This window comes from Scyliorhinus torazame, chromosome 20 (genome assembly GCF_047496885.1).
Source record: "Scyliorhinus torazame isolate Kashiwa2021f chromosome 20, sScyTor2.1, whole genome shotgun sequence".
In the NCBI taxonomy this organism is placed as follows: Eukaryota; Metazoa; Chordata; class Chondrichthyes; order Carcharhiniformes; family Scyliorhinidae; genus Scyliorhinus; species Scyliorhinus torazame.
Window position 1 is genome coordinate 79,648,484 of NC_092726.1, and position 23,453 is coordinate 79,671,936.

Consider the following 23,453-nt stretch of genomic DNA (forward strand, 5'->3'; position numbering starts at 1 on the left):
ATATTTCAGTGATACTTGTTCACTGCTGTGAGATATTGCACTCTGGTTAGTGACCTTCACTTAGTACAATTCTACCCTACCAGATACTGCTGTAACACATTTTCACTTCTGTCAGATATTCCACTCTGGTTAGTGATCCACACTGAGCACAATTGTACACTCTAAACCTCCCTTCAGAAAGATTGCCTGCACTGAGATCCAATCTACCATTATACACGATTCCACCCAATATAATGACTATTGATCTGAACTCCAGTGAGTTCAAAACATAGGTTTATTGTCAGTGACGAATGGAATTCAAACCATAGACTTGTTTAAATATATTTAACTGAAGTGAATTGCATCATTGATCAGGGCTCTGTGATAAAAGTGAACACGAGATCAGCATTAAACATTTTCAGTCACAGTTTAAAAATAGGGAGCCGTTCACACACAGATTTACACAACTGCAATGGTGACAGTAACTTACCAGGAACACGAACAATAGCAAGGATTGGTTAGACTAATTTCTCAGCAATATCAATTGGATCAAGCATTTTCAGTGTGAAGTGATGTGTCTCTTCCTGCTGCTGGCAGTCTCTCTGTCTTTAACTCTGAGGTTATATATTCACAAAGCTATTAATTTAGACCCTGAGGAAATACCACAGGGATATTGAGGTTGTAAATCATTTGACTTATTTTTAAAGATATTAACACACAGATTACGACATTCGGTCCAGCGAAAGAAAATATTACTTTTTGAGTGGGAGACCACTTCCTAAACACTAAACTGCGTTGATCACATTGATCAACTAACATCAACTGAAAAATGCTGCCCACTCAAACACCATCTGCCCCATTTCTACATCTGAGATTGTTTCGGTGATATCCGTAACCCGACTGTGACCATCCAGTAATTCAGTTCCAATTGTCAGTGTGTTTCTCTGGGTGGGTCCACTACACTCTGGGATGTAGCTGCCTCTGTAACTGTGACCATCCAGTAATTCAGTTCCAATTGTCAGTGTGTTTCTCTGGGTGGTTTCACTGCACTCTGGGCTGTAGCTGCCTCTGTCGCTGTGAACGTTCAGTGATTTGATTTTCAGTGCCTTCAGGGTGAGCATAAAAATCAAAGTTCAATGATTCGGAAATCTGGATCTGTTCTAAGTCCAAAGTCATTCATTACACACCCAAACCTAGTGCAGCTCCTCAAATTCAGCAAACATTTTGAATCATTGGAACCTCAGAAAATCCAGAGCCTGCAGCAGATACAAACTCATCACCTGATAGGGCACAACAAACATATACAGCTGGGAAAGCTACTAGCCCGTCTCTGACTTATACTGCCCATCCATCTGATACACACACACATAAACTGTTAGGGTGGCGGATTGGGATGTGGAGGAAAAGAGATGGTCTGTGAAATGTACTGAGAGAAGATGGGGTGAGAGAGGAAGAGAGTGATCGCTGAAAGAGGGTGAACGTGAAAGAGGGTGGCAGAGAATAAGGGTGAGAGAGAACGAGGGTGGGAGAGAACTTGGGTGGGAGCAAATGAGGGTGAGAGAGAAAAGGATGAGAGAGAAAGAGCATGAGAGAGAAAGAGGGCGAGAGAAAGAGGATCAGAGTGAAAAAGGGTGAGAGAGGAGAGAGTGAGAGAAAAAGAGGGTGAGTGAATAGTGCGTTAATTTTTAGAAAGAAAGGGACGTGGAGTGAGTGGAGACATAGCAGGTTCGTGGACGAGGGAGGAAGATAGTGTGAGAAGAGTGATGTGCAGAATATTTCCATAACAATACAGAGATAGAACATAGAACATAGAACAATACAGCGCAGTACAGGCCCTTCGACCCACGATGTTGCACCGAAACAAAAGCCATCGAACCTACACTATGCCATTATCATCCATATGTTTATCCAATAAACTTTTAAATGACCTCAATGTTGGCGAGTTCACTACTGTAGCAGGTAGGGAATTCCACGGCCTCACTACTCTTTGCGTAAAGAACCTACCTCTGACCTCTGTCCTATATCTATTACCCCTCAGTTTAAAGTTATGTCCCCTCGTGCCAGCCATTTCCATCCACGGGCGAAGGCTCTCACTGTCCACCCTATCCAACCCCCTGATCATTTTGTATGCCTCGATTAAGTCTCCTCTTAACCTTCTTCTCTCCAACGAAAACAACCTCAAGTCCATCAGTCTTTCCTCATAAAATTTTCCCTCCACACCAGGCAACATCCTGGTAAATCTCCTCTGCACCCGCTCCAAAGCCTCCACGTCCTTCCAATAATGCGGTGACCAGAACTGTACGCAATACTCCAAATGCGGCCGTACCAGAGTTCTGTACAGCTGCAACATGACCTCCCGACCCCGGAACTCAATCCCTCTACCAAAAAAGGCCAACACTCCATAGGCCTTCTTCACAACCCTATCAACCTGAGTGGCAACTTTCAGGGATCGATGTACATGGACACCTAGATCCCTCTGCTCATCCACACTTTCAAGAACTTTACCATTAGCCAAATATTCCGCATTCCTGTTATTCCTTCCAAAGTGAATCACCTCACACTTCTCTACATTAAACTCCATTTGCCACCTCTAAGCCCAGCTCTGCAGCTTATCTATATCCCTCTGTAACCTGCTACATCTTCCACACTATCGACAACACCACCGACTTTAGTATCGTCTGCAAATTTACTCACCCACTCTTCTGTGCCTTCCTCTAGGTCATTGATAAAAATGACAAACAGCAACGGCCCCAGAGCAGATCCTTGTGGTACTCCACTTGTGACTGTACTCCATTCTGAACATTTCCCATCAACCACCACCCTCTGTCTTCTTTCAGCTAGCCAATTTCTGATCCACATCTCTAAATCACCCTCAATCCCCAGCCTCCGTATTTTTTGCAATAGCCTACCGTGGGGAACCTTATCAAACGCTTTGCTGAAATCCATATACACCACATCAACTGCTCTACCCTCATCTACCTGTTCAGTCACCTTCTCAAAGAACTCAATAAGGTTTGTGAGGCATGACCTATCCTTCACAAAGCCATGCTGACTATCCCTGATCATAATATTCCTATCTAGATGATTATAAATCTTGTCTCTTATAATCCCCTCCAAGACTTTACCCACTACAGACGTTAGGCTCACCGGTCTCTGGTTGCCGGGGTTGTCTCTGCTCCCCTTTTTGAACAAAGGGACCACATTTGCTGTCCTCCAGTCCTCTGGCACTATTCCTGTAGCCAATGATGACATAAAAATCAAAGCCAAAGGTCCAGCAATCTCTTCCCTGGCCTCCCAGAGAATCCTAGGATAAATCCCATCAGGTCCCGGGGACTTATCTATTTTAAGCCTGTCCAGAATTGCCAACACCTCTTCCATACGTACCTCAATGCCATCTATTCTATTAGCCTGGTGCTCAGCATTCTCCTCCACAACATTATCTTTTTCCTGAGTGAATACTGACGAAAAATATTCATTTAGTATCTCGCCTATCTCTTCAGACTCCACACACAGTTTCCCATCCCTGTCCTTGACTGGTCCTCCTCTTTCCCTAGTCATTCGCTTATTCCTGACATACCTTTAGAAAGCTTTTGGGTTTTCCTTGATCCTTCCTGCCAAATACTTCTCATGTCCCCTCCTTGCTCGTCTTAGCTCTCTCTTTAGATCCTTCCTCGCTACCTTGTAACTATCCATCGCCCCAACTGAAACTTCACACCTCATCTTCACATTGGCCTCCTTCTTCCTCTTAACAACACATTCCACTTCCTTGGTAAACCACGGTTCCCTCGCTCGACGCCTTCCTCCCTGCCTGACCGGTACATACTTATCAAGAACACGCAGTAGCTGATCCTTGAACAAGCCCCACTTATCCAGTGTGCCCAACACTTGCAGCCTACTTCTCCACCTTATCCCCCACCCCAATTCACGTCTAATGGCATCATAATTGCCCTTCCCCCAGCTATAACTCTTGCCCTGCGGTGTATACTTATCCCTTTCCATCATTAACGTAAACGTCACCGAATTGTGGTCACTGTTCCCAAAGTGCTCTCCTACCTCCAAATTCAACACCTGGCCTGGTTCATTACCCAAAACCAAATCCAACGTGGCCTCGCCTCTTGTTGGCCTGTCAACATATTGTTTCAGGAAACCCTCCTGCACACACTGTACAAAAAACGACCCATCTATTGTACTCGAACTATATCTTTTCCAGTCAATATTTGGAAAGTTAAAGTCTCCCATAATAACTACCCTGTTACTTTCGCTCTTATCCAGAATCATCTTCGCCATCCTTTCCTCTACATCCCTAGAACTATTAGGTGGCCTATAAAAAACTCCCAACAGGGTGACCTCCCCTTTCCTGTTTCTAACTTCAGCCCATACTACCTCGGAAGAAGAGTCCCCATCTAGCATCCTCTCCGCCACCGTAATACTGCTCTTAACTAGCAGCGCCACACCTCCCCCTCTTTTGCCTCCTTCTCTGAGCTTACTAAAACACCTAAACCCCGGAACCTGCAACATCCATTCCTGTCCCTGCTCTATCCATGTCTCCGAAATGGCCACAACATCGAAGTCCCAGGTACCAACCCATGCTGCCAGTTCCCCTACCTTGTTTCGTATACTCCTGGCATTGAAGTAGACACACTTCAAACCACCAACCTGAACACTGGCCCCCCTCGTGCGACATCAAATCTGTGCTCCTGACCTCTATACTCTCATTCTCCCTTACCCTAAAACTACAATACAGGTTCCCATGCCCCTGCTGCATTAGTTTAACCCCCCCCCCCCACAAAGATCACTAACAAATCTCCCCCCCCCCAGGATATTCGTGCCCCTCAGGTTCAGATGTAGACCATCCTGTCTGTAGAGGTCCCACCTTCCCCAGAAAGAGCCCCAGTTATCCAGAAATCTGAATCCCTCCCGCCTGCACCATCCCTGTAGCCACGTGTTTAAATGCTCTCTCTCCCTATTCCTCATCTCACTATCACGTGGCACGGGCAACAACCCAGAGATAACAACTCTGTTTGTTCTAGTTCTGAGCTTCCATCCTAGCTCCCTGAAAGCCTGCCTGACATCCTTGTGCCCTTTCCTACCTATGTCGTTAGTGCCAATGTGGACCACGACTTGGGGTTGCTCCCCCACCCCCCCTAAGGACCCGGAAAACACGATCCGAGACATTACGTACCCTTGCACCTGGGAGGCAACATACCAAACGTGAGTTTCTCACGCTCCAACAAAATCTCCTATCTGTGCCCCTGACTATAGAGTCCCCAATTACTTATGCTCTGCTCCTCTCCCCCCTTCCCTTCTGAGCAACAGGGACAGACTCCGTGCCAGAGGCCCGTACCCCATGGCTCACCCCTGGTAAGTCCCCCCCCCACAAGTATCCAAAGCGGTATACTTGTTTCTCAGGGGAACGACCGCAGGGGATCCCTGCACTGACTGCTTTTTCCCAGTCCCTCTTACAGTTACCCCCCTATCTCCAAGATGACAACTCTGCCTCACATATCTCGAGTGTTAGTGAGTAAATGAGGCGATTGGGTGAGAGAGTGAGTCAGAGACTGAGCGGGATAGAGTGAGGGAGAGAGTGTTGGAGGATGATAGCGATTTCATAGAATTTACAGTGCAGAAGGAGGCCATCGAGTATGCACCGGCTCTTGGAAAGAGCACCCTACCCAACCACCACCCTATCCCCATAACCCCACTCAAAACTAAGGGCAATGTTGGACACTAAAGGCAATTTATCACGGCCAATCCACCTAACCTGCATCTGTTTGGACTGTGGGTGGAAACCGGAGCACCCGGAGAAAACCCACGCAGACACGGGGAGAACGTACCGACTCCACGCAGACAGTGACCCAAGCTGGGAATCGAACCTGAGACGCTGGCGCGGTGAAGCAATTATGCTAACCACTATGCTACCGTGCAGCCAGAGAGCTAGGGTGAAAGAGAGAAACAATGTGAAGTTCAGAGTGAGAGAAGAGTGAGCGAGAGTAAGGGAGAATGATAGAGAGTCAAGGGGAGAGAGAGAGGGAGAAATTGTGGCTGAGAGTGATAGAGTGAGGAGGAAGAGAGAGGAGCTGAGGTTGAGAGTGAGATAACGTGAGGGATAGAGAGGTGAGAACAGCTGTGGGGAGAGAGGTAGTTTTCCTATGACGAGATGTGGTGTGTGAACGAGAGGGTGTAACTGTGAGGGCGAATGTGTGGGCGAAGCAGAGTGATGGAGGGAGTAAGTTTCAAAGAGGGATTGCATGTGAGAGACTGGGCGTGTGCAAAAGGCTGACTGTGCAAATGTTGGAATTGAGTGTATGTGAGTGAACTTGCAAGAGGAAGAGCATGTCTAAATATGTGAGAGGGGGGATTGTGGGATATGGAGAGTGAAGGAGAGAGGGCTGAAAAGTGGGAGAGAGAGGCGGAGTAAGAGAGGGAGGGAGTGTGAGAGAGAGTGCGAGGGAGGAAGAAATATGAGACAGAGGGACTGTGTGAGGGAGAGAGAGTGTGAGAAGGAAAGTGTGTTAGAAAGGGCGGGAGCGTAATTGAGGGAGAATGTGAGAGAGGGAGACAGTGTGAGACAGGAAGGGAGCCTTCCACCAGGGTTCTCTGCGCCCCAAGTTGTGCACCCCCCTTTTTATGCCCCTCCAATTTTATTCCCCCCCAATTTTATTCTCTCCCCCATTTTTATTCCGCCAACCTTTTATCCCCTCCCCCACCCTAATTTTTCCCCCGCAATTTAATTCCCTCCCTCCAATTTTGACCGCACCCAATTATGCCCCCGCAAATTTGCCTCCCCCCGCAGTTCTGCCCCCTCGCAGTTTTGCGACCCAAACTTTGCCCCCCACCCCAATTTTGTAACCAAACTCCCCCCCAATTTCCCTCCCGCAAATGTTGCCCCTCTAATCCCCACCGAATATTGCCACCCCCAACCTTTCCCCTCAGCTTCCCCCAAAACATTTTGCCCGTCCCTAAGTGTTGTCTCCCTCAATTGTGCCTCCCCCAATACCCCACGCTATTTTGCTTCCCCCCGATTTCCCCCCCCGCAAATCTGGACCCACAATTGTGCCCCAAATTTTGCCACCCAGTTTCGCCTCCCCAGATTTTGCGACCCCCAATTACCGCCCTGCAAATCCCCCCACCCCAATTTTGCCCCTCCCATCACCCCCAATTTTGCTGCCGTGAATTTTGCGACCCCTATTGTCGACCCCCGCAATCCAACCAAATTATCCCACCCCAATTCCACCCAATTCTAGCCCATTAAATGTTGTCCCTCCCAAAAGTTAACCATCCCAATTTCGCACACCAGATCCCCCCTATACAGTTTTGCCCCCACAAATATATTGACCCCACAAAATGTATTCCCGCCCCAAAATACCCCACCCCTTTGAGTGACAATTCCACAGGCCTATTATGAATAACAAAGACACATTGACATTTATTATATTTCTCTCAGGTTATAGCTCGTGTCTGAGAATTCCTCACAGAGGAAAGATTCTCTTTGTGACCTCCAAGCTTCAAAATTCACTCTTCTTGGGGAAAGAAAGAGAGTCATGGAAAATGATTAAAGCAAATAAGAATTGAAATTAGGAGATACAGCAAGGTGCCTGTGCTCCTCCCACTTTAATAGTCACAATCTCAGTTTTACAAAATCCATTTTATGAACACGGCAAGACAATGGAACAGTTTATTTTTTTAACAACGCATCAAAGCATCCAGAGCCCGGATAGTAACTGAATTATGGAGACCCTCTTCCTTCCCACGGCCTGTGTGTCACTCCTGTTTAACCTCCCCCTCCCATTCACTGCCCCCACTGACTCTGACACCCTTCTGACACCCCATAACCCCTCCCTCTCTGATCCCGTAACTTCGCACACTCTGCCCCGCCTACGCTCTCCCTCTCTGTCTCCAATTATGGGCCACGGTTAACAGAACATTAAATGATTTCCTGGAGTCCATCTGACCAACAATATTGAATAGATTTTGGTTTTGGGGAGCACAATGGCCAACTTTACCGGTGTGATGCAACAGAGAACTAAACGTATTTTTAAAACAAAACAATGTTTAATCTATGAATCCAGTTAAGGTTTTAAAAACCCGCAGCAAACAGCTTACCAACTACCAACACTGATAACCCCCCAAAAAGATACAAAACGCTATAGGTAACTCATAGTAACTTTCCTAACAAGATCCATAAGTCATAAAACCCTCTTTAACGAAGACAGTAGGTTTGCATTCCTTACAGAAACAGGTATTACTTTGAAATCATCAAGTGATCTGGAGACATTCTTTAGCTTGCAGAGAGAGAGATCAATGCACACATCTGCTTGGTTTGAATGCAGCTCTCCATCTGAAAGCGAAACTAACCACAGAGCCAAAACAGCTTTCACCACAAAGCGAAAGTAAAAAGCATAGCAGACTCCAGCTCCACCCACACAATGACATCACTGCAGCCATTTGATAAAGCACACTTTTCTTAAAGAGACTCACACATGACACCCCCCCCCCCCCACCCTCTTCCCCTCTGATACAAAATCCTCTTTCCCTCTGACTCCCCCACCCTCTTTTATCATGCTCCCCCTGCCCTTTAACACTCTGACTCTTCCCCACTGACCACCCTTCCTTCTCCCCCTTTGGCCTTCCCGCTCTGACTCTTCCCATACCACGTCTCCTCTGTCTCCCCTCTATCCTCTCGCTCTCTGCCTCTCCCGAGCCACTTCCCCTCTGTCTTCCGCTCCTCTCTGAAGCTCTAGCGCTCCCTACACTCCCCCTTCTACCCCCCAACCCACTCACCCTCTTACTCACCCCTATCGTTCCCATTGTCACTCCTTTGTAACCTTTCCCGCGACTTCTCCCTATCCTCTTGCCCTCTCAATCCCACCTATTCTCTCGCCCTATGGGTCTCCTCACCCCCTGCCATCTGACTCCCTCTACCCTCTCCCCCTCTGGCTCACCCCAACCCTCACACACTCTGACTCCCCCTACCCTCTCCTCCACTGACTGCCCTCTTCACTCTCCCTCTCTGACTCACTCTACCCTCTCCCCCTCTGATTTCCTTCTGCACTGTCCCCCTCTGAGTCCCCTCCACCCTCTCCCCGCTGACTGCACCTACTTCCCCTTATGACTCCCCTACACTGTCCCCCACTGTCTCCCCTCTCCCCCTCTGACACCCCTCCACCGTCTCCCCTCTGACTGCCCCTACTTCCACCCCCCCGACTCTCCCTACCCTCTCCTTTTATGACTTCCATCTATAATTTCACCGTCTGACACATCCCCTACCCGATACCCCTCTATCGACCCGAAGACTTCTCCTCTGAGTCACCCTTCCCTCCCCCTCTCTGACTGTTGATTTCGCTCCAGATATTGGGAACTGGGGACTGACTCCACACTGGAGGCCAACATGAGACCATACGTTATGGTAACAGAATTAGGCTATGAAAGTGAAAGAGAGAAATAAATGGCTGCAAAGGGAGAGAGGGAAAGTTGGATTGACAGAGGCAGATACATTTTACCCCTCCAGATATCTACCAAATGCCACCGCCCTGTCTACAACACAAACATCACTCTGGGATTGAGGACAAGACTTTTCCCGTGTCCAGCACTGTTAATTTCAACTCAACTCCCTCAAAACATGTCGATGCTTTACACCAAATGGCTACTGTTTTTTTTAAATTATGTGATTATCAGTTGCAATTCAGGAAAGACACAGGTCATTGATGCAAAGCAGGATGCCATTGGCAGCAAAGCGATAATATTAGTTAAGAACAACCGTACGGATTGCAAGGGGGTGGGCAGCCCGGCAGAATAGTGGGGAGCACTGTTCCATCACAGCGCCAGTGTCCCAGGTTCGATCCCGGTTTGAGTCACTGTCTGCATGGAGTCTGCACGTCCTCCCCGTGTCTGCGTGTATTTCCTGCGGGTGCTCCGGTTTCCTCCCACGACTCCTGAAAGATGTGCTGTTATGTAATTTGGACATTCTGTATTCTCGTTCTGTGTACCCGAACTGGTGCCGGAATATGGGGACGAGGTAATTTTGACAGTAATTTCATTGCAGTGTTAATGTATGCCTGCTTGTGACGATAACAGTTTATTATTATTCCGCCAGGCTCGTGCCTGGTGCAATCGTTCCACCCCACCCCCTGAAAGCCATGGGTATTCCGAGTTTGGAAACACATCCGCTCTGTCCCCTGTTTACACTGGCAACGCCCATTCCTTTGGGAGACATTTTAAAAATCATCCTCCCCAGCCTTTATTTCACCATTTCAAATTAAGGCTGTGCTATGGCCATCGTTTATATTTACCAATGATTCACATTTAGAACTCAGACACATTTGGAAGTCAATACATCTGTGTTTACAGTGGCAACGCACAGTCAGATTCCACAACCTGGCCCAAGAGGGACACAGGCGCAAAGGAGAACAACCCAGAACATTTGCTTCTCTCCCAACAAACAGCCCCTGCTTACTCCACTTCAATTTTCCCCTGAAACCCGCACAGCAAGATCCCAGAATTGAGGTATGAGCCAAAGTTGAAGACAGGTGTTTTGCAGTTGAGAATTTATTAAATATCTTCGATGGGCCGAATGACCACCTTATACACTGTAAATTCCATGATTCTATTTTCTAAAAAACAAACGGACAGATTCAGCCTGATTTACACAGAAAAATGTCCCCATCAGGTTTTGTTGATACAATCATTGAGTTGTACAGTACAGAACAGGCCCTTCGGCCCATCAAGCCTGCAGCGTCACTTCAGGTGCTCATCTAAGTTATTTTGAAAGATTGTGAGGTTTCCATCCTCAATTCAGACAGTTAGTTCCATATTCCCCCACCCCCCCCCCCCCCAACTTCATGGTGAAATTTCTGTCCACAAATCGCCTGAAAATGATGCTCCCTTGTTATTGATCCTTCAGCTGAGGGGGATGGCTGCTGCTATCCATCCCGTCCATGTCACTCATAAACTTATACAGCTCCTCTCTCACTCTTCTCTGTTCTAAGGAAAGCAACCCGAGCTTATCCAGCCTCACTCCTGAAGATAAAACACCACTATTCTTAGAACTTCCCATGGACCAAAAAGGGTCAAAAAGATATTCTAAATGCTGAACAAGGATATTCACTCCTTGAGTCCTCTGCAGGCTTAAGTAGGTGCTATTCAGGACAAACTAGTGTTTCAAGTTATCCCCGGAATAACCTATATCTTCACAGAATGTTTCACCGACTTACCACTTAGTAGCTTCGATGCTTGGCCCCGCCTTTCTAAGAAAGAAAGACGTTGTAATAACCAATATTTCAGGTTACGTTTAATTTTGAACTCCCATTATTTTACTTCAAAAAGATAGCATCACCCTTCTTAAAAACCAGTAAAAAGATCTTGCTTCTGGATTTCCCGTGCGGGGTGATTAGATCTCCGGGGCCTCCTTGACAATCTTTCTTCTCTATTTGGTGATTTTCTCCTGGTTTATTCGCTCCCTTCTTCGGTTTCCATGTTCAGCCCGTCCCATGTACCAAGGCTGCTATGAGAGTTGAAAGTCTGGCCAGGAGAGATTTGGAGTATTTATTGTCCTTCAAACCATTTCACTGACTATAGAGGAGGCTTTGGTGTACGCTACGATCTTAGCTGGCTGCGTCTTCGAGAGAAGCACTCAGCTGCAGTGACCTATACGATAGTAAACACAACAGTTTTCTCTAGATCTCCACTCTTAACTGGTGTGATATAGTTTCTATTATTCGCAAATAAACATTATTTCAAGTCATTCAAACGTAAGATTCTGGCAATTCCAATCAATTGTTTGCTACAAATAATTCACTTCTATCAAAGGATGAAGAACTTGTTTTCTCTGTGTAAAAACGTTATTCTTTCAGAATTTCTTTGATTCGAACGAAAGGTATCAGTTTGCAGCATGAGCTTTTTCGAGCTGTTATCTCCATGCCTGTGTGTGTGCAGCCTAAACCTGTGGCTGCTGTTAACCCTTTGATGGACTATTGCTTTATCATTTTTAAGTATTTAATTACATTTACGTTTATAGGATCGTTTCCTATTATTTTGCTTTTTCTCATGTTTCTTTGGATTTTATCATCAAACCTTCATGCTTCAAATCACATCTTTCCAATTTCACTTCACACCCCCTCTTGGCATTTGAAACATAACCTTAATCCTCTGCTAATTGTAATCCCTTCGATATCCCACATATTGATGGTCACCTGATCCCCATCTAATCGCTCCTACTAACATAAATCCCTGCTCCCTGTTTTCCTTATGTAAGTGTCCTGATTCTAAAAAGTGCATCAAAATCAATTGTAATTTCATCCATATCTCACACCAGTGTTGATAGCCATTCTAATCCTGAATTCCAATCACGGTGAACCATAGTCTTACCTGTAAAGGTAGGTAACGCAATAGCCATATGCGTGCGTTCCACTACCTCCAAAACATATTACCTCCTTGGTGTACAGCACCGTAGACGCTTACTCGTGTCCCATAGGAACAGCATAGAACTTACACAATCCGAAACAAAAAAAGTATTTTGTCCATCACTGAACATAAGAACTAGAAGCAGGAATAGGCCACCTGGCCCCTCGAGCCTGCTCCACCATTCAATGAGATCATGGCTGATCTTTTGTGGACTCAGCTCCACTTTCCGGCCCGAACATCATAACCCTTAATCCCTTTATTCTTCAAAAAACTATCTATCGTAATAGAACATAGAAAATACAGCACAGAACAGGTCCTTCGGCCCACGATGTTGTGCCGAACCTTTGTCCTAGATTAATCATAGATTATCATTGAATTTACAGTGCAGAAGGAGGCCATTCGGCCCTTTGAGTCTGCACCGGCTCTTGGATAGAGCACCCTACCCAAACTCAACATCTCCACCCAACACCAAGGGCAATTTTGGACACTAAGGGCAATTTATCATGGCCAATCCAGTTCGTTATCCAATTGGCCAAATTTCCCACTACCCCATGCCTCCTTACTTTCTGCAGAAGCCTACCATGGGGAAACTTATCAAATGCCTTACTAAAATCCATGTACACTACATCCACTGCTTTACCTTCATCCACATGCTTGGTCACCTACACAACGAATTCAATAAGACTTGTAAGGCAAGACCTACCCTTCACAAATCCGTGCTGACTATCCCTAATCAAGCAGTGTATTTCCAGATGCTCAGAAATCCTATCCTTCAGTGCCCTTTCCATTACTTTGCCTGCCACCGAAGTAAGACTAACTGGCCTGTAATTCCCAGGGTTATCCCTAGTCCGTTTTTTTAACAGGGGCACGATATTCGCCACTCTCCAATCGCCTGGTACCACCCCTGTTGACAGTGATGACGAAAATATCATTGCTAACAGCTCTACAATTTCATCTCTTGCTTCCCATAGAATCCTTGGATATATCCGGCAGGCCCGGGGGACCTGTCTATCCTCACGTTTTTCAAAATGCCCAACACATCTTCCTTCTAAACAAGTATTTCCTCGAGCTTACAAATCTGTTTCACACTGTCCTCTCCAACAATATCGCCCCTCTCATTTGTAAATACAGAAGAAAAGTACTCGTTCAAGACCTCTCCTAACTCTTCAGACTCAATACAAAATCTCGCGTTACTGTCCTTGATCAGACCTACCCTCGCTCTAGTCATTCTCATATTTCTCACATATGTGTCAAAGGCCTTGTGGTTTTCCTTGACCCTACCCGCCAAAGATTGTTAATGCCCTCTCTTAGCTCTCCTAATCCCTTTCTTCAGTTCCCTCCTGGCTATCTTGTATCCCTCCAATGCCCTGTCTGAACCTTGTTACCTCAGCCTTACATACGTTTCCTTTTTCCTCTTAACAAGACATTCAATCTCTCTTGTCAACCATGGTTCCCTCACTCGACCATCTCTTACCTGCCTGACAGGGACATACATATCAAGGACACCAAGTACCTGTTCCTTGAACAAGTTCCACATTTCACTTGTGTCCTTCCCTGACAGCCTATGTTCTCAACTTATGCACTTCAATTCTTGTCTGACAACATCGTATTTACACTTCCCCCAATTGTAAACCATGCCCTGTTGCACGCACCTATCCCTCTCCATTACTAAAGTGAAAGTCACAGAATTGTGGTCACTATCTCCAAAATGCTCCCCCACTAACAAATCTATCACTTGCCCTAGTTCATTACCAAGTACTAAATCCAATAATGCCCCTCCTCTGGTCGGACAATCTACATACTGTGTTAGAAAAGCTTCCTGGACACACTGCACAAACACCACCCCATCCAAACTATTTGATCTAAAGAGTTTCCACTCAATATTTGGGAAGTTAAAGTCACCCCTGGCTCCTTTCCTGTGACTTCTGCACATTTGCAAAATCTGTTTCCCAATCTGTTCCTCCACATCTCTGCTACTATTGGGGGGCCTATAGAAAACTCCTAACAAGGTGACTGCTCCTTTCCTATTTCTGACTTCAACCCATACTACCTCATTAGGGTGATACTCCTCGAACTGCCATTCTGCAGCTGTTATACTATCTCGAATTAACAATGCCACCCCCCACCTCTTTTACCACCCTCCCTAATCTTATTGAAACAGCTAGAACCAGGAACCTTCAACAACCATTTCTGCCCCTCTTCTATCCACGTTTCCGTAATGGCCACCACATCGTAGTCCCAAGTACCGGTCCATGCCTTAAGTTCACCCACCTTATTCCTGATGCTTGGACCGACCATATTCCTGATGTTGTCTTAAAACATTTAATGAAGGAGCCTCCACTGCTTCACTGGGGAAGGAATTCCATAGATTCACAACCCTTTCGGTGAAGAAGTTCCTCCTAAATTCAGTCCTAAATCTACTTCCCCATATTTTGAGGCGATGCCCCCTAGTTCTGCTTTTACCCGGCAGTGGAAACAACCTGCCCGCATCTATCCTATCTATTCACTTCATAATCTTATATGATTCTGGAAGATTCCCCCTCATCCTTCTAAATTCCAACGAGTACAGTCCCAGTCTACTCAACCGCCCCTCGTAATCCAACCCCTTCAGCTCTTGGATTAACCTAGTGAATCTGTTCTGCACACCCTTCAGTGCCAGTACGTCCTTTCTCAAGTAAGGAGACCAAATCTGAACACAATACTCCGGGTGTGGCCTCACTAACACCTTATTCAATTGCAGCGTAACATCCCTAGTCGTAAACTCCATCCCTCTCGCAATGAAGGACAACATTCCATTTGCCTTCTTAATCACCTGTTGCACCTGCAAACCAACATTTTGCGACGCATGCACTAGCACATCCAGGTCTCTCTGCACAGCAGCATGTTTTAATATTTTATCAGTTAAAGAATAATTCCTTTTGCTGTTATTCCTCCCAAAATGGATAACCTCACATTTGTCAACATTTTATTCCGTCTGCCAGACCCTAGCCCATTCACTTAGCCTATCCAAATCCCTCTGCAGACTTCCAGTATCCTCTGCACTTTTTGCTCTACCACTTATCTTAGTGTCGTCTGCAAACTTGGACATATTGCCCTTGGTCCCCAACTCCAAATCATGTATGTAAATTGTGAACAGTTGTGGGCCCAACACTTTACTTGAGCATCCAGCCCATTCTACATAACAGTTCAATGCATTTCCAAATAAAAATTTGTCCAACCCCTCCTTACGTTTTCGAACTCTCCCAGCATCCAATGCACTCTGGGGTAACAAATTCCACAGATTCACAACCCTTAAGGATAAATAGATTCTCCTCAATTCCGTTTTAAATTTTAGGCCTCTTATCCTAGGACGATGACCTCTCGTTCTAGAACGCTCCACAGAATGAAGCATCCGCTCCACGTTCACATAATCCATACCTTTTATCTTCTTGTTTACCTGAATTTGGTCTCCACTTAATCGTCATAACCCAAGGGGCTAGTAGCCTAAACTGTTCAATCTCTCTTCATAAGACAACCCCTCATCTTTGGAATCTAGTTACTTTCTCTGAACTGCTTACAGTGCCACTACAACTTTCCTCAAATAAGTCAACCAAAACTGTGCTCCATGCTCCAAGTGTGAAACCCTAGCGTTTATTGTTACAAGTAGGCTTCAAATGACGTGACTGTGAAAAGCCCCTAGTCGCCACATTCCGGCGCCTGTTCGGGGAGGCTGGTACGGGACGATTGGTCACCAATGCATTGTATAGTTGCAACAAACCTTTATCTTTCCACTAGATTCCATGACCTATAAATGCCAACATTCCATTCATTTTCTTTATATCTGCTGTACCTGAATGCTACTTTTCTGTGACTCTTGAATGAAGACCCCCAGCTCCCTCTGCAACGGAACATGCAAAGGTCTCTCATAATGTACTTAACAAACGAGAGAGAGTGTGTCGGATACAGAGTTTGTGCGTGTGAGACAGAGCGAGAGAGGGAGAGGGAGAGAGAGAGAGAGAGCGTGTGTGAGAGATAGATAGATAGAGTGTTAGAGACAGAGTGAGAGATTGTCCTTTGTCTGACGCTACAATCGGGAAAAGCTTTGTCTCTCACTCTCTCTCGGGCTCTTTGTCCCTCAGTCTCTGTCTCTCGCTCTTTTTCTCACGTGCTATGTCTCTGCTTTTCTCTCGCATGCTCTCTCTCTCTCGCATGCTTTGTGTCTCTCTCTCACTTTTTCTCTTTCTATCCCTCCATCTCTCTCTCGCATGCTCCGTCTATTTCTCGCTCTTTCACGCACTGTCTCTATCTCACTTGAAAACGAAAATCGAAATGAAAGTGGGCTACAAATGAAGTTGCTGTGAAAATTCATAGTCGCCACATTCCAGTGCCTGTTCGGGGAGCCTGGTGCGGGAATTGAACCGTGCTGCTGGCCTGTTTGGTCTGCTTTCAACGCCAGCGATTTAGCCCTGTGCTAAACCAGTCCCGTACTTGCGTACTGTTCGGGAACTGTTGTAAAATCCTCCTCTGCTCTGCGTTGCATTTTTTTTCAAATCCTGCCCGGACTGCAGTTAATTTACAGTCTTATTGCGAGCTGCTGCCACAGTGGGATTTCCGCCAGCACTGCAGATTGTGATACATAGAACATAAAATATAGAACATAGTACAGCAGAGGACAGGCCCTTCGGCTCACGAAGTTGCGCCGGCCATTTATCATAATCTTAGATCAAACTAATCTACACCCATTCAATTTACTGCTGTCCATGTGCCTGTCCAAGAGTCGCTTAAATGTCCCGAATGACTCTTACTCCACCACCTCTGTTGGCTGTGCATTGCACACACCCACCACTCTCTGTGTAAATAACCTATCTCTGACATCTGCCCTATACCTTCCTCCAATCTCCTTAAAATTATGTCCCCACCTGACGCCAATTTCCGCCCTGGGGAATCGTCACTGGCTACCCACTCTATCCATGCTTCTCATCAACTTCTACACCTCTATCATGTCACATCTCTTCCTTCTTCGCTCCAGTGAGTAAACCTTTCTTCCCCTCAACCTTTCTTCATAAGACATGCCCTCCAGTCCAAGCAGCATCCTGGCAAATCTCCTCTGCACTCTCTACAAAGCATCCACATCCTTCCAATAATGAGGCGACCAGAACTGGACACAATATTCCAAGTGTGGTCTAACTCGGGCTTTATAAAGCTGCAACAAAACCTCGCGGCTCTTAAACTCAATCGCCCTGTTACTGAAAGCCAACACACCATACGCCTTCTTAACAACCCTATCAAACTGGCTGGCAACTTCGAGGGATCTATGTATGTGGACCCATGATCCCTCTGTTCCTCCACACTTCCAATAACCCTGTCCTTAACCGAGTATTCAGCATTCAAATTCGACCTTCCAAAATGAGTCACTTAACATTTAATTTGTAATAATCTTTATTGCCACCAGTAGGCTTACACATTAACACTGCAATGAAGTTACTGTGAAAAGCACCTAGTCGCCTGTTCGGGTACACTGGGGGAGAATTCAGAGTGTCCAAATTACCTAACAGCACGTCTTTCGGGAGGAAACCGGAGCAAACGGAGAAAACCCAAGCAGACACGGGGAGAAGGTTCAGACTCCACACAGACAATTACCCAAACCGGGAATCGATTCTGGGACCATGGCGCTGTGAAGCCATGGTGCTAATCACTATGCTAACGTGCTGCCCACTATCTAAGTTGAATTTCGTCTGCCACTTCTCAGCCCAGCTCTGCATTTTGTCTATGTTCTGTTGTGACCTGCAACATCCCTCGATATTATCTACAACTCCACCAATCTTCATTTCAGGGCCTCCCCTATGTCCTCAGACTCTAGACACAAGTTCCCTCCATTATCCCTTATCGGCCCTACTCTCACTCTCATCATCCTCCTTTTTCTCACATAAGTGTAGAACGCATTGGAGTTTCCCCTAATCTTTCCCGCCAATGCTTTTTCATACCTCTGCTAGCGCAGCTAAATCAATTTTTCAGTTCCTTCCTGGCTACTTTGTAACTCTCTCGAGCTGTGCCAGATCCTTGCTTCCTCAAACATATGTAATCATCGTTCTTCCTCTTGACTAGAAGATCCCTTCTCTTGTCATCCAAGGCTCCTTCACCTTACCATTCCTTCCTCGTCTCAGTGGAACAAACTATTCAGCACTCGCAGCAAGTGCTCATTAAACAACCCCCACATTTCCGTTGTGCAAGTCTCCAAGAACAACTTTTCCCACTTTTTGCTCCTCAGCTCCTGTCTAAAAGCAGTATAATTTCCCCTCCCCCAATTACACACCTTCCCCATATTGTCTGTTCATATCCCTCTCAATGACGATGGTAAAGATCAACGAGTTGTGGTCACTGTCACCGAAATGCTCTCCCACTGAGATATCTGACACCAGGCCTGTAGCATTGCCAAGCACCAAAACCAATATGTCCTCCTCCCTAGTCGGCCTATCTACATATTGAGTCAGCAATACTTCCTTCACACACCTGACAAAATCTGCTCCATCCAAACCACTGAGACACACCTGCTCTAATGCACCAGTCCAAGATGTCCCCTTTGGCTTCTGTGCAGGAAGCTGTGGTGTTGATTTATTAGTCTGTGCAAGCAGCCAATGGCGGAATGTAGCGTTCTCAGCCTTCTCCTATTTATTTCCTGCGGTTGGTGGAGCTTTTCAGAAACTTCTGGAACAGGGAAAGACAGGTCAATTTTGTCTTTAGTTATGAGAATATGCAGGCGAGAAAGCATCTGGAAGTCTCTCGCTTTACCCCTGCTGCTCTTTCTATCTCACGGCCAGGTGATTTCTGGCGTCTCAAAGTTACTTCATTGGACGCTCTCCAGTGAACAGACACTGACAACAATCAGGTCTGTGGAGTCGGAGAATAAGCAGTCTCTCAAAAGGTTTGTAACCTTCTGTCTGGTAGGCTGGAAGGGGCCTAACTGAAGACTCGATCTGTAATATTGAGGAGTATCCTTACATAAATGAGACAGAAGAAAGATCAATGATTATGCAGGTATGAAGCTTCTAATTTCTCAAGGAGAAGGGAGCCCCATCTTGTGGCCAAAAGTCACAATTGCAACGATTGGGATCGCCTGTGCACCGCTCCATCAGGTTGCCTGAGGTTTGAATTGCACTGACTGGGAACGTTTGTCAAAATTTCCAACTGACGTTCGAAGGGCGGAACTGATCTGATCTGTACCTCTTGAATAAATCGATTTCCCAGAGGCCACTCTCACGGCAGTGAAGATTCACCCCAAACCTTTTATTTTGATCCCGGTGCATTCAATCCTCTCCAGTCCTTACTGTGTCTCTAACTTGTGTGTGTTTTGGTTGAGGGTAACACGGGGTTTGGGGATTATGTAGCCTTGTATACCATTGTCCTGTTATTTCTTTATATAGTCGTCTTTTCCTCTTATTATTAATATTCTCTCTATTAATGTTTTATTCATAATTTCTGGTATCTATAACTCATTGCAATTGGAGTTAAATATTTCATGACAACACTAATTATGGTTAGTTCACTTATGTTGGGACTCAGAGGTCTGTGTGCCTGGACTTGACTGTCCACTCGCCCAGGGTACCATAACTGTATTGGCACTCAACCTCTCTCGCGTGATCTCTCTCTCTCTATCTATCTATCTCCCTCCCTTTTGTATGCTCTCTCTCTACTTCGCTCTCTGTCTCTCCTCTCGCTCCATCTCTCTCTGACACGCTCTGTACCTCTCTCTTTCTCGTGCACTCTGTCTCTCTATCGCGTGCTCTGTCTCTCCCTTTCTATCTTCCAGGCTCTGTCCCTCTCTGCCTCACAAATTAACTCTCTCTCTCACATGCTTTGACTCTGTTGCACGGGTTCGCTCTCTTTCTCCCTCGCTCGCTTTCTGTCTCTTTCTACCTCGGACTTATTCTGCCTCTCTCTCTTTTGTACTTTATCTCTCTGTCTCTCACACGCTCTATCTCTCCCTTGCAAGCTCTGTCTCACTCTCGTTCGCACATGCTCTGTCTCTCGGTCACGCGTGCTCTGTCTCTCTCGTAACGCTTTCTGGCCTCGTTTTCAATCTATCTTGTATGGTCTGTCTTTGTCTTTCTCACACTCTATCACTTTTGGACTTGCTTTGTCTCTCTCTGTCTCTCCCCCTCGCGCTAATTTTCTCTAAAGTGTTCTTGTACTTTGCATCGCTTGTTCTCACGCTTCGTCTCTCCCGCGCTCTCTCTCGGGCGCTGTCTCCCTCTCTCACACACTGTTTCTCTGTCTCATTTGCTCTGTCTCTTAATCGATTACACCCCTGCGATTCGCCTCCCTCTCACGCACTGTCTCTCTCTCTCTCGTGCGTTTTAAGACCATAAGACATAGGAGCAGAATTCGGCCTATTGGCCCATCGAGTCTGCTCTGCCATTCAATCATGGCTGATATTTTCGCATCCCCATTCTCCTGCCTTCTCTCCATAACCCCTGATCTCCTAATTAATCAAGAACCTATCTATCTCTGTCTTAAAGACACTCAGTGAATTCGCCTCCACAGCCTTCTGCGGAACAGAGTTCCACAAATTCACCACTCTCTGGTGGAAGAAATTCCTCCTCAGCTCTGTTTTAAAGGAGCGTCCCATTAATCTGAGATGGTGTCCTCTGGTTCTAGTTTCTCCTACAAGTGTAAACATCCTGTCGACGTCCACTCTATCCAGGCCTCGCAGTATCGTGTACGGATCAATAAGATCCTCACTCATCCTTCTAAATTCCAACGAGTACAGACTCCTCAAACGTTACTCATACGACAAGTTCTTTATTCCAGGGATCATTCTTGTTAACATCCTATGGACCCTTTCCAAGGCCAGCACATCCTTCCTTAGATAAATGGCCCAAAACTGCTCACAATACTCCAAATTGTGTCTAACCAGAGCCTTATACAGCCTTAGAAGTACATCCTTGGTCTCGAATTCCAGCCCTCTTGACATGAATGATAACATTGCATTTGCGTTCGTAACTGCCGACTGAATCTGCACATTAACCTTAAGAGCGTCGTGAACAAGGACTGCCAAATCTCTTTGTGCTTCTGCTGCCGAAGCATTTCCCCATTTAGAAAATAGTCTATGCCTAAATTCATATTTCCAAAGTGCATAACCTCCCTCTTTTCTACATTGTATTTCATTTGTCATTTCATTATCCACTCTCCTAGCCTGTCCAAGTCCTTCTGCAGCCCTCTTGCTTCCTCAGTACTATCTATCCCTCTGCAGATCTTTGTATCATCGGGAAACTTAGCAACAGTGCCTTCAGTACCTTCTTCCAGATCATTAATGTGTATTGTAAAACGTTGTGGTCCCAGCACAGACCCCAGAAGCACCCCACTAGTCACCGGCTGCCACCCTGAGAAAAACCCCTGTATACCCACTATTTGCCTTCTGCCAGTCAGCCAATGCTCTATCCATGCCAGGATCTTACCCTTAACACAATGGGCTCTTAACTTATTTAACAGCCTCCTATGCGGCACCTTGACAAAGGCCTTCTGGAAATCTAAATAAATCACGTCCACTGGTTCTCCTTTGTCTAACTTGCTTGTTGCCTCGTCAAAGAACTCTAAATGATTTGTCAGACACGATTTCCCTTTGACAAAGCCGGGATGACTCAGTCCTATTTTACCATGCTCTTCCAAGTACTCCACGATCTCATCTTTAAAAATGGACTCTAAAATCTTACCAATGACCGAAGTCAGGCTAACCGGCCGATAATTTCCCGTCTTCTGCCTCCCTCCCTACTTAAACAGTGGTGTGACATTAGCCACCTTCAAGTCCTCTGGGACCCTTCCTGCCTCCAGTGATTCCTGAAGGATCATCACCAATGCCTCCACAATCTCCTCAGCTATCTCTTTTTGGACCCTGGCGTGTAGTCCATCCGGTCCAGGTGTCTTATCCACCTTCAGCCCTTTCAGTTTCCCCAGAACCTTCGCCTTAGTAATGGTCACTGCACTCACCTCTGCCCCCTGGTTCTCCTGGAGCTCTGGTTTCCCACCGGTGTCTCCCACCGTGACGACTGATGCAAAGTAACTATTCTGTTCCTCCGCCATTTCTTTGTTTCCAATTATTACTTCTCCGGCAACATTTTCTTGTGGCCTAATGTCTATTTTTGCCCCTCTCTTACCTTTTATATATTGAACAAATCTCTTCCTATCTTCCTTTATATTACTAGCTAGGTTGCACTCATACTTCACCTTCTCCCCCTTATTGACTTTTTAGTTGTCCTCTGCTCGCTTTTAAAGGCTTCCCAATCCTCTCGTTTCCGACTAATCCTCGCCACCTTGTATGCATTTTCTTTAGCTTTTATGCTGTCCTTGACATCCCTCGTCAGCCATGAATGCCTTGTCCTCCCCTAAGCATGTTTCCTCCTATTTGGGATGCTTTTCTCATGAGCCTACCTAATTACCCCCCAAAACGCCTGTCTTTGCTGTTCCACTGTCTTCCCTGCAGGGCTCCTTTTGCAATCACTTCTGGCCAGCTCCTCCCTCGTGTCTTTGTAGATACCCTTGTAATACCGTTACACCTGATTGCAACTCCTCCCTCTTAAACTGCAGGGTAAATTCTATCATATTGTGCTCAATGCTCCCGAAGAGTTACTCACCTTAAGTTCTATAATCAAGTCTGCCTCATCACTAAATCCAGAATTGCCTGTTCCCTAGTAGTCCCTGTCACAAGCTGCTCCAAAAAAACTTCTATTAGACTTTCCACAAATTCCATTTCTTGGGATCCACTTTCAACCTTATTTTCTCAGTCCACCTGCATTTTGAAATCCCTCGTGATTATTGTAATATTGCCTATTTTACATGCCTTTTCTGTCTCCTAATTTATTTTCTGCGCTGCATCCTGACTAGAGCAAACAACATAGAAAATACAGCACAGAACAGGCCCTTCGGCCAACGATGTTGTGCCGAACGTTTGTCCTAGATTAATCATAGATTATCATTGAATTTACAGTGCAGAAGGAGGCCATTCGCCCCCCTGAGTCTGCACCGGCTCTTGAAAAGAGCACCCTACCCAAACTCAACACTTCCACCCAACGCAAAGGGCAATTTTGGACACTAAGGGCAAT